Below are 16,723 nucleotides of genomic sequence, written 5' to 3' on the forward strand. Positions count from 1 at the left end.
GGACACGTAAGTGGTTGATCGATGTTTGGACCGGGGAGGTTCAAGTGTCCGAGATCGGCTGCCATGGCCCACCGGGACCAATTGATGTTGCTAACGTTTTCGGCCTGGCTCGAACAAATATCTTGTTTATAGTAGTTTGCTTTTTAGCTGTCAAGGTGCTTCATATGCGACCCTTGATCAATTATGTCAAATGATTATGCTGCCCCAGCAATCAAAAATGTCTAGGCTTCGTTTACGTGTTGCATTTAAAATAATATTTTTTAAAATTTAAAATATTTTTTATTTAGAAATATATTAAAATAATATATTTTTTATTTTTAAAAAATTATTTTTAATATCAACACATCAAAATGATCTAAAAACACCAAAAAAAATATTAATCTAAAACAAAACAAATAAAAAAAATTTACTTTTTTTTTAAATACAAAAAACAAACAAATATTAATCTAATACAATAGCTTCTTACCTCGTTATTATGCAAGAATGGCTTGGAGAAAGGGTAGTTGAAGATGTCACTCTAATATTAAACTAATATTTTTTTAATTTTTTAAAGATTGTTTTTTATATCAATATAAATACATTTTAATAAAACACTATTTGGAATGAAGTTACTAATACAGCCTTGTTTCGTTATTTTTGTCAGTAAGGGATAAAGAGAGAGGAAAGAGGTAACTGTAGCCACCAGGAGGAGAAACTGTTTGCTGTGATGAAATCCATTTTTCTAGCTATTCCGGACTCTGTTTGTCCACGTGTCGAAATTCCTGGGTCTTTATTTATATTTCTCTACATTTTTCTGTTTCAACATGAGAAAAATATGCAGTAAAATCAGGAAATGGACAGGAGCAAATAACCGAGCAAAGGACTGTTTGCATAGATCCACAGTAACACGTGAAACTCTATTGATATTTATGACGATGTCAAGAAAAAACAATTCGTCAATTTTTTTCTTCAGAATTAATTATCCTCAACGTTATAGGATTTGATTGGTTAGATTTTTATTATTATAGAAATTTACCTGTTTTTTAAGTTTAATCATTTGTTTTACTTTATTTTTATTTTTTAAAAAATTACAGTTTTCATCCTAGAAATTATATCGTTAAAATTATAAAATTACCGTGGAGTTAAAAAAAAAAAAAAAAACAGCCACTAAAACTCCCCCATATCTTCTATTCTAGCCGCCGCCGCCTGTGCTTGCATGCAAATCCCTGTTGCTTTTCCATCTTCTCATTGTCACCAATCTTCTTTTTTTTTCACTATTCGCATAAAGTTTCTACTTGGAGGATCGTCGCGTACGATGCAAATTCTACATGAACATGATAGTGGGCATTGCTTGACGAATTGGATGACCCATGCAATTAACTGCAGTTTCGTGCTTACTGGTGGTGATTTGCCCCTTTTCTCGCGTTTGTTTATGTTACAGTGCTTCTCTGTTTGAACTCTGTTTACCCTCTCGAGTTAATCATTATTTAAATCAGTGATCGAATTTCTTTTATTGCTTTATAAACATGATTTGATTTGATCTGCAGCATTGCGAAGACACCAATCTGGAAAATTCTCAAAACATTGATGTTTTAGGTTTGAAACTCGTAATATTGAGGCCCTCTTCATCTTACTTTGATGCATTTAGGAGAAACATATTCTCGATCTCAAGGTTTGAGCTCGGAAAGCTAAAGGAGGGAACAGCAATCTGGTGCATGTGTCGGTTGTGCTATGCTTTTCATGCACGACTACTGTAAAAAAATAAAATGTTTAGTCAGCACCCGTTTTGCTTCGATCAGCTTCCAACTTTTTTTTATTATTGTTAATAAGGTATCGGGTTAGTTTAAATGTATCTCAATTAATTCTACGAATCTTAAAATTAATGATCATATAAATTTTTAATGATTTTAAAATTTGTTAAACTTGAACTGATAATTTTTAAAAAATAATTTAGAATTTATACAGGACTAACATTTGATTTGCTTAAGAAACAAGTAATTATCATTTAAAAAAAAAAATTGATTGCTTCTAACACAAAGTAGAGTGTCCCCTGCCTTTTACCAAAAACAGAGCCTTTTGTTGCTAGGATATATTTTTTCTATTTAAAATGTTAAATTTCTTTATTATTTGTTTTAATAAATTATATAAATATAAAAAATTCAGTATTTTACATGATTGATATGTTTGTAGATAATAATTATAGTTGTTTTTTAAAGTATTTTTCATGCTGAAATATATTAAAATGATATTTTTTTTTAAAAAAATATTATTAAAATAATGTATGAAAATAATCCAAAACATAAATAAAAATTAATATTTAAATTTTTATAAAACATGATTTATATTTAAATCATTTTAGACCGCGTTTTCAAATAGCAGCTTCATTCAAAGCTTTTTTCTCTCTCTATATCATTGATTATGTTAAAAAGATGCGTGTGTTGTTATAGTATTTAACTTTCTTTTTTAGATTCTCGAAATTAACAACCACTCTGACAAAAAATATACATATATGCATGCACTCATGTTACAGGAAGACCAAGATGTTATAAATTGTTTAATATAAATAAAATATCTATAATTTAACATGGCAGGGTTTTTGTTGGTCATATAATTTAATCAGATACTATTTTAAATATTCTTAAGCACGTAGATAATCAATTATCAAACGCTGTTTTTGCCATTCAATACAACTTTCAGAGCATAATATCATATAAGAATACCAAAGAAACTCTCGACCATCAGACATGTCTCTTACGTTAACTAAATATATGGTTTGGTCACCAACAATGACATTAATTTAAATATTAACACATTATTATGATTTTGTTTGTATTATGAGTTATGACAAATACTTGACAGCTAAGTTTGTGTTCTTGCAGGCTCGTATATATAATAATTCTGGGCTTGAATCTATGATTTGAACCTCTTACCTCACATCAAAAATATCTTATGGATAGAACCTTATTATTTATTGGAAAGAGAAAAAAAAAAGCCACTCAACCTGGAAAATAAAAAGGAAAATTCTCAAAATGCCAGGATGAAGGTGATGGGCCTTCATACACGAGAAGGGCTTCCCAAGCCCGTCATGAACGGGCCCTTTAACGCTCTTCAACCAAACACCAATGGAGCACCCTCAAATGACCCCAACAGCTTATTCTATTGAACGGTACCGTTATAAATAAACCGTGGGCTTACAACATACGACGTCGAGGCAAGAAACACATATTGGATTCTTCGCTAACGGGCCGTGTCGGTCCTATAGCCACAAAATCCAGTTGGCGGTGGATTTTATCAGCAACGTTCTCGAGGCCTACCCTTCCGGTATAGTATGTTTGGGAGGTGTTTTTAAAAAAAAATTGATTTTTTTTAAAATTTATTACTATTATTATTGTAGTTTTAAATTATTTTTATTTATTTATATTAAAAATAAAATTTAAAAAATAAAAAATATATTATCTTAATACATTTCTATGTTAATAATTTTTTATTTTTTTTTAAAATAACATCTTTCCAAGCTCCTTGTCTCCTCTGTCCTATCGAGGCCTTCAAATATCAACCCTGTAACCATTTATTTTTTTAAGCAGAAACCATGAGTTTTCACTAAATTTTATAAGGCATTCCTCTAGAACTGAGGAAATTCAACAGTAAGAAATTCAAAAACAGACAACACAAGTTTTTTTTTTTTTTTTTATATGTAATGGCAAAACACACACAGGCACCTCACTCTCTCTATACACATACGGTCTCTTGCTTCCATACGTGCATGACTTTAAGTTATTTTCATTGTTAATATCAATACTCACTACAATAATAACTTTAGTTATTAGTCAACTCAAGCGAATTGTCGCCGATGATAATAAACTAACATTAAAATGCATTGATAGCCTAAAAGTTCGAAAAATATTACATTTATATATAACGATTTCAAGCTCGAATCTCAATAGCATTAAATCTTTTTTGATCATGAGCCATAGGACTTAATTTTGTATAAAAACTTTCAGATTGTAGGGATTTAGTTTGGTACAGGTAGTATATTGAGATGGAATGGTGGTTAGCAGAAACAGCCTGGACTCTTGGAATTAGTTGAGCACAGATTCTCTGCTGAGAAGATTCGGTTACCCTGCACTTTGAAAACTCTTTTTTTAAAAAAAAATTGTAAAACTAGTTGAATGATTCCTGAGTTTTTTTTTTTTTTTAATTTTTACCCGTGTTGGGTGAGGGTATCAGAATTTTATTTTGATTTGAATAATAATTTTAAATTTAAGTATAAATAGTAGGATATCCAATTCATAAATATCCATTTATCATCTATATTTAAAACTAATTTGATATAATGGTAACGATTATTTTTGAAAATAATTTTTATTTTAAAAAATTTATTCTTGATATAGCATCTTAAAAAAATCTAAATACACAAAAAATTAATTAAAAAATTAAACAAATTAATTTTTTTTAAAAAATACATTTAAAACACAAAACAACATTAATTTCATATACGGTGCGCATTATGGTCCCAGTCTTTTCTTTCCGGATATAATTCGCATGCGGTTGCTCAAGCGAGCTATCCGGGCGTCCATCAGAGCAAAGCCCATGTTGATGGAAGCAAAATGATGGACCTCAAATCTGCGACGAGCCCAATTTCAAGTGAAACTTCTGGCCCAAGTCCAGAAACTAATGACGGTAGACACCGTGTCAATAAATGATCATCGTCGATAGCTTGGGGTAATATAAGGTAGAATCTGGATGGTGGAGACTGACCTAAGTGGCAGCTTCAATTTTAGAGAGTGTTCAATATATTCTCTTCCTATCTATGTGGTCGACGGGGGCGATTTTGTCTTTTTAAATATGTTTATTTATATATAAAAAAAGAATAGTCTTTGTTTATTATAAAAGGAACTTGTAACGAAGGAGACTGGTGTTTTAACTTTCAACGCGAGGCCTGCTTCAGGTTTTGAATGGATAGATCTGTCCTATTCCATCCTTCTCAATCTATTAAACTAATATTTAATATAAAATGAATGCAATTTTAAAAATATTCTATGATTAAGATATAGGAATTGTTTATGTGTCATTGCATTTAAAAAAATATCAACAAAACTTTATCCTCCAATGAGAATCTAACACGAATTAGGTCCCTTTTACTGTACATGCAAATAAAAAGTATCAAAACATTGATATCATTTTTTTAAAAGAAAAGATTATGAGAAAAAACTCAAACTAAAAACTTTAAATTCATAATTTATTAGTATATATTTATTGTAAATTATGTTTACTGTCCTAAGTTTTAGTTTGAGATGTTTGGTTAGCTGTGAAAGCTAAGAAATCAAAATATAAAAAAATCAAATAAATCATGTTTTATAGTTTACAAATCCAAGTCAAGATTTTTAAGGTTACTCAAAAGTTTTAGTAGCATAATGTTATAAAATTATATATTAAAATTTCATATCACAATTTAAGTTATTGATTGACATGGTTTTTTTTATATATAAAATTTCAATTATAATACTATTTAAACCCTTATTATTTTTCAATTAAAATCTTTTGTCACAATAAAACTATGAAATCAAGTGGTAAAGTAGTGTTTATTTTCAAAAAATAAAAAATTTTATTTTGATGTATTATATATTTAAAAAAAAACACATTATCTTTTGATTTTAGTATTATAATAGAAAATTTCTGAATGCAATTTTATTAAATAAAAAAAATAAAATGACATAAAAAATATAAAAATCTTAGTTTAAATTTTCTTTCATGTATAAAAAACATATTACCATTGTTGTTTAAACACCACCACCATAACAACAACAGCACTTTATTATTATTATTATTATTAAAACAACTAAACAGGATTATAATAGTTTAATGAAATTTAATTAATTGATTATAAATGAAATTGAGCATATAAATTATACCTGTTGACAATACACTTAATCACGAAATCTTTCGATTAAACGCTGCATAGGGAACTGGCCATGACACCAGCCTCTGAAGATACGTATAAAACCTTGGTTTGTATTAAGTAACAAGCTTAAAAGGCTCCGTATCGCAGCATGACATCAAACTTCCGCACTAAATTCCAAAACTGAATGAATGAATAAGCGAATAAATAAATAAACCGACAGCACGTTATTTTTTAGTCTAACCATTTAGATTAGTTTATGTTCAGAGACTTAGTTTATTCGCACGCACTACCTTTGCTGACAGAATAAAAAAATTTAACTTGAAAATAATATCTAATTATAAAAAAATATATTTGATATTATTATTAAAATTAGTTTAGTGAATTAATCTTCAAGCCTTCTACTCTACTCCTTTATCTCATTTATATTTAAAATTAAATTGTGTATAAGTTATTCTATATAATCTAATTAATTTTATGAATCTAAAAACAAATTAAATAATTAATAAAAAACATAATTGACTTTAAAAAATTTTAAAATAATATTATTTTTAAATATCAAAATGATAATTAAATTGACCCAAGCTTTATAGTTTAACTCGTTAAATTTATAAACCAGGTTATGTAATTCATTAAATTTAATAGCTTTTTAAATATTGTATTTCTATTATATTTTAAAATTTTATCTCATAGAATTGGTTGATAAAATGATTAAAAAAAAATACAAGGATAGATTTTTCTTATAAAAAAAAGCAAAAAAAATTCCTGCTTGATGTTGACACATGGACATGTGATTTTTACTTCAAATCTTTAACTTGTCTTGTTAGTTAATGTCAAAGTTAATAACTGAGCTCCGTTTGATGAAAATTATGACCTAGGCATCTCATCTGTAGGAGCCAACTCAAGCAATTATCAATGACCAGACAAATGTTTCTTCAATATTCGTTTTCAGACAATGAACTACATGTTCTCTAGCTTATGCTAATTAACAGGGCAAAAACCCGCGATCAAAACTCAAAACAACCGCTGCCCCGCCCCAAACCTCCCTGTCAAGCTACGTGGAAACCTCCTTTATTTTTACTCAGACGACCATATTTGATTCTCGAATGCCCTTGTCCTCGGGGGGAGATGGCAAGTTGGGCAGCAACCTCTTGTAATGACGGGGGAAAATGACTTGCTATCAAGATACATAGACACCCATGTATAGAATCCAACACAGATCAGTTAACTGGGTTTAAAGGTCGAGGGGCCTCGTGAATTGTTTAGAGCTTGTTTAGTAGTATGGTTGTGGTTGTTTTTTAAATAATTTTTTATTCTAAAATGTATATTAATAATATTTTTTATTTTTTAAAAAATTATTTTTGACATCAGCACATAAAAATTATTTGAAAACACTAAAAATATATTAATTTCAAGTTAATAAAAAAAACAATAAAATTTAAATTTTTTCAAAAACACTTTTAAAATACAAAAATAAATAGTATTTTATTTTAATTTTATCACTTAAAACAGGTTACAGGCACCATGTTTTGACAGAAAGAAAGTGGTAATTGAAAGAGGAAAAGGTTCATTCAAAGTTGGATAGCTCACTGATAATGTGGTCAAAGTTGTGTGATGAAGTCGGACTGGTTAGATCGTGAGTGGATATGTCGTCGACAAAAGCTGGTCAGTGATGGCAATGGGCAGTGACGCACCCTGCACCAGACTATTTTTTGTGGTGTCCCTAGCGGTAATGGGCCCGATGGGCCCGATAAAAGCCTTATGTTCAACGTCGAGGAAGCACATTTTCTTTTCTACAGTCGGTGGAGAGCGAGAGAGATGGAGGGTTTTAGTTGTGAGAGGGCAGGTGACCGTTGAGGGTGTGCGAGAAAATGTGAACGAGTGGGTGGAAGACCAAGACCTTCCGAGTGGATTTATGAGTGTTCACGTTCCTCTTCGAAGTGGCAAGTGCTCAATTATTGGCCATATCTCGAGACTGGTCATCTTTGTCTCTAGTGCTTTTCCCCTTCTTTATATCATGATAATGTTTGAAGGGAAGAACTCACGATGGTGTGTTGCTTTTTGTCCGTTGTTGGGTCTGTTTATGGCTACTCTCGCGGGAATTATTGACAAATATCGAAGAGATCATGTGCTTGCCAATGTTTTCCTGTTAGGGTTCTCGGTTGTTGTACACTAAGCATTTCCATTGCCCCTATCCTCTACCTAAATATTCCATCTATCAATAGCAGTCATATATGTCTGATTATCTGGATTCTCAAGAGCATGTCTGCTTTCCAAAAGCAAAAAAAAATAAAAAATCAATGATATCCTTTAATAAACAAGCAAATAATTGATGAGCCCATTGGTTAGGAGTGGTATCATCAATTTCTAAAAAAAAAACTTGTTTAAGAATATGGTTGTAATTATTTATAAAAATATTTTTTATGCTGAAATGCATCGAAATGATATTTTTATTATTATTTTTTAAAAATTATTTTTGAGATCAACGCATTAAAATGATTTAAAATATATAAAAAAATAATTTTACTAAAATAAAATTTAAATTTTTTTAAAAATATGAATTGATTCGCATTTCCAAACATTCTCAACATCGCAAGGGCCAAACAAGCTTTCATATCGATTGTAAAGTAGCTTATTGTTGGCGGATATCATTTCGGAATTGAGTTTAATGGCTCCTCCGACAGTAATTTAAGGTTTTTATTTAATAAAAAAATTCAAGATTAAATAAAGTATATTTATTAATTATGTTTTATAGAATGAAAGTCGACTCCACTTAACAAAAAACACCAGGTATAAAATATAAAATGAAGATTAATCAAGGCTCCACTTGTTAAACATATATTAAAAAAATAAAAATAAAAATAAAAATATTTCTTAATTTTTTTCTTATATATAGTTTTTGCATAAGATCTCCGTTTACTTTAAATCTGCTACGGAAGACATACTTGGTTGGCCTTAATGCTGATCCTATTCATATTCTGCTATAAAATCAAGTATAGTGATTACATTATCCTTTAATTCATTCCGTTCTAATTAAAAGAAAACTACAAGGACTGTGCTGATAGCATGTGAGGTGAAGTGGACTATAAATAAATGTGGATTACAATAATAAATGACCAATTTTGCCCTCCACTACAAGATTATTGGGCCCTGCATTGGGTAAAATCATCCTTTTCAAATTGTCAAAAAAAGATCATGTACGAATTGAATAGAGAGATGAAGGTCTTTACACATGTCTTTAGCACAGTAAAAAAAATATCCTTAAAAACAAAACTTTCTAAGCCCTGGCTTTAGGCTCTTTATCACCATTTCATCTTTTTTACAAGTTAAATAATGCATTTGCCTTTAAAGTAAAAAAAAATCTGCATCTTTTTATTTTGGGTAATAATTAGATTGTTAAAAGGCTCTTTAGTAATTAAATTAATATAAATATTATTAAAAAAAACTTGATTAGCATATGTAATAGACGTGCTAGTATGTGAATTGTCCCCATGCTTTTTTGCTTTTTTGGTAGTGGGTGGGATGCGACGTGGTGATCATACAATGGCTTCTAAGATAGCGTTTAATCTAATATAAGAATTTTCATTAATTTTAATAATATCTCATGTTATCTCAAGTTTTTTTTTATTTGTTCTCTATTTAATCTAGCTTTTTTTTAGAATTTTTTTAATTAAATTAATTGATTAAATATAAACATTATATGCTCATTTTATTATATTTTAATTAATTTATTTTTGGATCGATGCTCTTATGATCGGTGTATGCGGTCTTTCTTTGGTAACAACATGAAACCTTTTGTAATAATGTTTGAACATTCTTCATAAGCTTTTTCTAGTGGCTAAGCAGTGTCTATAATGAAACAACAATAAATCTTTGAATGATTTTTTTTTTTTTAAATATGATTAATCGTTGTATTTTTTTTTAGTATTATTTTTTAAAAATTTATATTATTAAATTAACTGAATTTATTGAAACTGGTTAGATTAATAATCCAAATCTTATATTTTTTTTAATTCTTTAATAAAAATAATAACATTTTAATATTTTTTTATGTTAAAAAATAATATCCGGCTCGCAGAGTAGCACGGACCGCCAATCTGCTGAACATGTAAAAACAATTGGCAGACAGCGAGACATAAAATACCAAATTAAAACGTACTAGTCAATCAAATAAACCACTCGATCCATCTAGATGGTCTTGCCGAGATGACTAATATAGTATTAGTCAATGTATAGCTACTTTTTTAAAAAGAAAAATTAGGGATGAACAAGAGGATAGCACAAAGGTGTGGGTCCCATGTTTCTAAATAAACAATAAATTAAACTCATACTTTGATTACCATAAAGAATTCTAGAGAGAAAGAAAGCAATTATTTTTGCGTTGTCATGTTGTTTTTGGCCGTGATATCATCATCTATAAGCTGACAAATATCGCCGTCTAAGGTTAGCGGTTCTTTGTTTTCTACTTAGCCAACGATCCTGATGTGACCTCAATGCCTTGACTCCCTGTTAATTTGCATAATACAGAATTATTATTCGTATTTTCTTTTCGAATTATTGTGCAGGATATCTAATTTATTAATCTCCAAGAAGAAAGAAAAAAGCTAGATATAAAGGACGGTTTAAAATTAAATAAATTAAATGGTGTTCTTCCTTATTTCGTTATTATTCAAGATCAACAAATCATGACCTTCATTTACCATGTTCTAATCGTCTTCATCACCTGTCAATTCTTAAACCTACAGTTCGGTTATGTGTTTTGTAGACACATCCTGTTCGATTTAGAGCGTGTTTGGCAGTGTGGTAGCGGTTGTTTTTCAAATAGCTTTTCGTGCCGAAATACATGCAAATGATGTTTTTTCATTTTTTAAAAATCATTTTTGACATCAGCACATCAAAACGATCCAAAAAGTACAACCGTAACTCAATTTTAGCAAAAAAAATAAAATTTAAAATTTGTCAAAACGCAGTTACAAACACAAAAACAAACGCTTCTTTAAAGGCACTCGTGTATTTATGAGTTCTTTTTTCCAAAGAAGGACAGAGATTAGGATTGTGTAAAATACACGCATGCCTTATGTCACCGTAGCTGGGAATGTTTTAAAAATTATTTTTATTTAAAAATATATTAAAATATTTTATTTGTTTTTTATATCTGCCTGTTAAAACAATTTAAAATATCATTATCTTTTAAAAATATAGTTAAACCGCAATGCTAAAAAAAACCTTTGAACACCGTCATTTCGTCATTTTGGGCATGATTTTTTCCTATGTTTTTTTTAGGAATGGTCATGATACCTATAATTTAGGTTTTGTAGTATTTATATCCAAATTCAAACTCAAATTATATTTATGTTTATGTTTATATTCAACCTAAAATCTAATGGTATTAATTTTTAGCATCTAAATCCAAACCTATTAAGGTTTAAGTATCCAGACACCCATATATAGATCCAAAATTGTAAATATATATTAGACTATTAGATTAGTGAGTAGGGATATTTAGTTTATCATAACAAGACATGCTAAACATAAGAGTGTTTAAAAAATGAGCCTAGTATCCATATAAGTTTAAATCTATGAACATGCTGTGGAAAACATGCTTTCAACACCAATATAATTAAAATAGTACTAGCATGCATGCTAATCATATATTCAAACTTACAACTGATATAAAATCAAAGCTCTATCATACATACTAATAATAAAATTAACCATGTTTAAATAATAAAAAAAAGGATATTTACTTGTTGAAGCACTTTAAAGTAATGAATATTTTATTGTTTTGAAGGATGAATTATTTGTCATTAATGCTTTATTGCTCGTCACTTGTGCAACTAGGATGTTTGCAATATACTTTTTAAGATTTCAACAACACCATCTTAGTTTAGATGCGTTTCTAAACAAGGTATTTGAATAAAAAAATAATATGAAACTCAAATATTTTTCAATAAGATGAACCTAAAATCTAGATTTAGAAGGAAAACCAAAGCATAAAAAAGAGAAGGAAAATACTAAAAATAAGATGAGAAAGAGCATGTAAAAATATGAAAGATTCAAGTTGGAAACTCTCCCTTCACTCCTATTTTTATAGTGAATTTTGAAAGTTAAAAGGTTGAAGAATTAATAAGAATTAATTTCTACCATTATCAACTTTTAATTAGCTACTATAAATTAAAAATTAAATCTAGAAAAACCAAGGGTTTTTTTAGTAGGAAAATCAAGATTTATTTGAGATTAATTTCTTATTTATCCATAATTTATTTAAATCATGTTAATTAAAATGAATTTCCAACAATCCCCTACATGAATGAAATTGTCTCACAAATTAAAAAATTACTAAAATATTTATTGAGAGATATTGATTTGAATTACTACATTAGAATATGTAGCTTTTGACCTCGAACCTTTCTTAGTGAAATATTATCAAATTTTCTTAGCTAAATAATAAAGTTATGTCTTGAACCATTCAACCTTTTATGTAAACTAAGAAAATAGTATTCATATAGTTCTTCACCTATATATTTCACTTGGTTCTTCACCACTCATATAAGTGATTTTTCATTAAGAATATTCTATTTATACTCCGCTTAGTGTATTGAGATATGCAAATCATTAAGAGCTCAATTCACTCTTTCACGTTCCAATTAATACTTATTTCATCATAAGAATAAATAGGAAATAATAATTTTCAAATGCTGCCAAGAATGTTATGTGACTTTGTTTTCTATTTGAACATAGATCTTAGGATCTTCAATCAACTAGATATAATTATCATCATTACACTCTTTTATTTTTCAAGGATTTTAAGCCCATTTCTCTTGACGATTATACATAAGCTCTTTTGACAAACATTTGGTTAGCGGATTTGTAATATTTTTATTTAATTTTACATAGTCAATGGAAATAATTATATTATAGAGTAATTGTTTAACGATATTATATTTACGATGTATATATCTAAACTTCCAATTATACATTTTTTTTATGCCCTTCCAGTTGTTGACGGGTTATAATAATGGACACAAATAGCTAACACTAGTTTTGAAAATCATGAAATATCCTCTAAGAAATTATGAATCCATTCGACTTCCTATCCAACTCTATCAAGAGCAATAAACTTTGATATCACGATGGATCTAGTGATGCATGTTTATTTGGAAGATTTTCATGATATAGCTACTCGATCAAGTGTGATGACATATTCACTCGTGAATTTTGAATCCTTAGTATTGGATATTAAATTAAAATCAATATACTCTTCTACTATTAATGGGTAACTAATAAAGTATAGCATATAGTCCAAGGTTTACCTTAAGAATCTGAATACCCTTTTAAATGTCTTCAAAGAAAACTCTCGAACTTGACTTATTACAGTTTATGAATCAATCATCTTGAAATATAAGAATTTATCAACTATGAATTTTTTCATATCGATATCTTCAGCTTTGTACTTTTTATGCAAAGCTTTCCATAATACTTTTGCACTATTTATTGACATATCATATAGTGTATTATCCAACCAATTCAAGATGTAGATGTTGCATATAAAATCAATATGATTCCATGTATCCACACAACCACCACAATAGTATAGTAGATTTGTTTTTTTTATGATTTTGGCTTTTCCTCGGTCAAGAACTTTACCAACATTAAGGTGTTTAAATAAAATAGTATATTTTGTTGCCACCTCTTAAAATTCAATCCATTAAACTTTTTTAGATTTCTCATCATACATCATATAAGGTGACGGTGGAATCCTCATTACCAAAATAGTGCTTGTAAAAGCAACATTGATTGACAATCAAATCTTGAGTAAGAAAAGTAGAACACATGATATAATCTATAAAAGAAAAATAACCAATAATATTTATAAATAAATGCATTGGGTCCCAATAAGCAAAAGATAAAAATTATAATAAAGCAACATGATAAATAAAAATAATTAAACTATACAAGATAAAATCAACTTTTATTCACTTTCTTGGGTTGCTTTATTGAGTCTTATTTTATTCATTGTTATTTATTTAATTATCATTATTTTACCTATAAACTGCAACGTGTGCATTAAAAAAGAAAAAACTAAAAACAAAGGGCTTAATTTGCTACTGTTGTGGGTGGAGCTGCTGCTGGATCTAGCTAGAGTGTGGAAGTGATTTCTCAAAACATATTTTGCAATAAATTTTTTTCTCAAAACTCGAAGCTACTTCACTATCTACCAATAGGAGATCAAGCACTACAATTGAAGAGGAAGTTGACGATTATCAAAGAAAACATCTTCACTTTCCTGGAACGCTTGTTTAGGTGTTGAGAATGTGTGAGATTTTACCTGAAAGTGAAGAGAAGAGAAAAGAATAGAAGAAAGATTGTTTTAGGTTTTTTGAAGTGTCTTTTGGTTTTTTTCTTTGTGTTTTTATTATGGCTTTGGTTTTTTTTTTTTGTTGCCGTTTCGTATTCTTCTCTGTAGAAGCAGAGCAAGAAAGCAGAAAGTGATAGCTTTGAACAGAGAAAAGTTAGTTTTGAAATGATAAATTGGATACAAAACGTTATCTTGTAATACAGTTTTTTTATATTTTATTTTTTTATATCAGGTGTTTAAAAAATACAGTTGTGATTACTTTTTTAAAGTATTTTTTTACTTAGAAATATATCACAATAATTTTTTTTTTATTTTTAACATCCGCATATCAAAATAATTTAAAAACACCAAAAAAATTATTAATTTAAAGCAAAAAAAAATAATATTTTTTTAAAAAATATTTTCAAAATATAAAACAAAACAGTTATGTAGAGTTAATACCTTTGTAAATATGTTTTTACAGTCATTTTTTTCCCCATCCATTTACAAAAGATTCTTACTTCTGTATAAATTTACATGTGCATTTGAGAATTATATGTTAATTGGTATTGTAGTAATTTTTGTTTTTTTTAAATTATTTTTTTTCTAAAAATACATCAAAATTATTTTTTAAGTATTTTTTATAATTTTAATATGTTGATAGTAATTTAAAATTTTTAATAAAAATTTCTTGTTTGAAATTATTTTGAATGTCAATAATTGAATTCTAAATGGAACTCAATCTTTAAAAATATTAAAAAAATAAATTAGAGATCAACCCCTTTAGTTTATAATTTTAAAGAGAAAAAAAATTGATATTAAAACTAGTTTTTTTTTAAAATAACCATCTACCCATCCTTTTGTTTTTAGAGATATTTTAAAAAAAATAAGATAAAGATGACGAGAATAATATAAAAAATAAAATATATTGAATTTTATTTTTATATATTAATTTAAATTTAAAAAATACTATAATTAAATTAAATTATAATAGAGAATTAAAACAACCAGTTTAATCAGACAAGCATGCATCTTTGCTATTCACCGCATTGAATGAAATGAAAGACCATAGTCAACAATAAAAATAATTAAATTATCATTTCCTCGACGGGAAAAATAAATCTCAGATACAAAAACTCAAGGGGTTTATATAATCATGGAATATTAAGAGAGTATTTTCTGCTGTTAAAATGTTTTCTACGAGATTTGTTAGTTTGTATGGTAATAAATTGTTAGTATTTAAGTAATTATAATTGAGATAATTATAAATAGTGATAATAATCATGAAAGATAAAATACGATTGGATGGAAAAACGAAAAATCATATTTTTGAGTAAAAATATTTTAAAAACAATTAGGAATTAATAAGTACCCATAATTAAGGTATCATAAATTCCAGCTCATTACTACCCGAGTGGGAAGACGAGAATAATTTATATGGCTTCCGGTGAGAAAATAAAAATAATGTCGTCGATGATTCGAGCAGCCAACACTTTTGTCTTGGTCAATCGTGGCCCTTGATATGAAAATGATTAGAGAGATGAGCCAATTGTTTTCCACCATACCCTCACTTCCTCGCAAAGAAACAAAAAGAACTCCATCGAGCAGCCCACTACCACCGCAACAATCAAATCAAGTAATCATCATTGAGGCGCGTGGACCTCTCTCTGCTCTGATCACCACTGGAAAGCGAAGGGCTGTGCATTTACGCGCACAAGAGGAGAGTCTTGGTTTTAGATGCCTTTTCTGTGATCACATAACATTATCCACGTGTTTTCTAGACTATTTAGTGAGGTATTAAAGTCAACCTCGGCGGCTTGACGCTTCCGTGCTTCACCCCTCAACCAAATAAATAAAATCGAGGACACTCACAGTTTGGGTAGCAAGACTTTTCCGACTTAAGTTCACAGACTTATCAGAAATTTCTCAAAATAGATGGTTGAAGTTATTTGACGCTTTTTTTTAAAAAATAAAATATTTAAATTTTTGAATTTTGTTAATATGTATACAAGTATTTAATGGAAGAGTTTATCCCAAATACCCTCTCACAATTTAGTGAGTAAGACTTTTCCAGCTCACAGACCAATTAATTAGAAATTTCAATAAATTCTTAAATCACCAGGATTTAAATTAAAAAAAAATTATCAGAAATTTCTACAACCTCAGTTCTAGTGCTTTTAGATGGTCCTTCATAATAATTTTTTTTTCGAAGCACAGTTTCTTGAAAAGATTTGGCATTGATGGTCGAAACATGGTTTTAGAAGGTTATTATCATAATATCAAATCAATTATTATTATAAGATTATAAATGTACCCGACAATAAAGTATTCTAGGCTGCAAAATTGATTATTGATCCCCAAGGTTCTGGTGACCTAGTCATCATAGCGCCCGTTCCAATCTTCTCCTTACCATCTTATCGAAAGTGGTCTTCCTTTCATGTTTCTCCTCATTTTTAGAGACCGGGAGGCAATTAAAAAGCACCAAAGATGCGACCTTCTTCCTATAA

This window comes from Populus alba, chromosome 11 (genome assembly GCF_005239225.2).
Source record: "Populus alba chromosome 11, ASM523922v2, whole genome shotgun sequence".
In the NCBI taxonomy this organism is placed as follows: domain Eukaryota; kingdom Viridiplantae; phylum Streptophyta; class Magnoliopsida; order Malpighiales; family Salicaceae; genus Populus; species Populus alba.